Consider the following 749-nt stretch of genomic DNA (forward strand, 5'->3'; position numbering starts at 1 on the left):
AAAAAGCTGATTAAAAACAACCCCTTGGGATTTTATTATTTGAGCAGAATTGTATATTGTATATGTTAAATTTGATTTAAAAAATGTATGCAACATAAAAGCTTCATTTATTAATTTATTTGACTGAACATATGCGGAGTCTGTAGAGCCCCTGGTCCACTTCTGGAAAAGGTGTTGTAGGGACCCCCAAGGGCTCAGACACAGTTGGAGCAGTGGGAACATAAGTAGAGAGCTGTTTTGTCATTTGGATCAGGTCTTCTTGTAATTCATTTTCAGACACTGTTGGAAGAAAAGGGCAATATCTAAGTCAACAATGTCATCACTATCTGTCAATGATCAACTACTGCAACGCACACTACCACACATTACAGTTTAAAACGTGTGAAATATATAAAAATAACTAATAAACATAGGCAACGTTAAGTTCTAGCGAATTCTCTAATTCAAATTTAGACAACTCACCTTTTAGATTAACTTCTGATGACCTCTTTGACCAGACGTTGTCACCAACACTGACAAGGGCATGGTATACAGTCCTGCATCCGCTGAAGAGATGTTGAGGAGCAGTTTCTCTTCTCCTTGTTTAGGAAGAGTTGCGTCCTATCTACATAGGAATCATCTATGATGCTTTTGTCATGCGGATGAACATTCACTACTCTCTGACCCTTCTGCCATATCAGTTCCTTGGTCTCATTAGAACAGTTGCATGATAAAAGTACATCCTGTCCAACAAAGCCCGTCTTATTAGA

This window comes from Sinocyclocheilus grahami, unplaced genomic scaffold, assembly GCF_001515645.1.
Source record: "Sinocyclocheilus grahami isolate Dianchi unplaced genomic scaffold, SAMN03320097.WGS_v1.1 scaffold23410.1, whole genome shotgun sequence".
In the NCBI taxonomy this organism is placed as follows: Eukaryota; Metazoa; Chordata; class Actinopteri; order Cypriniformes; family Cyprinidae; genus Sinocyclocheilus; species Sinocyclocheilus grahami.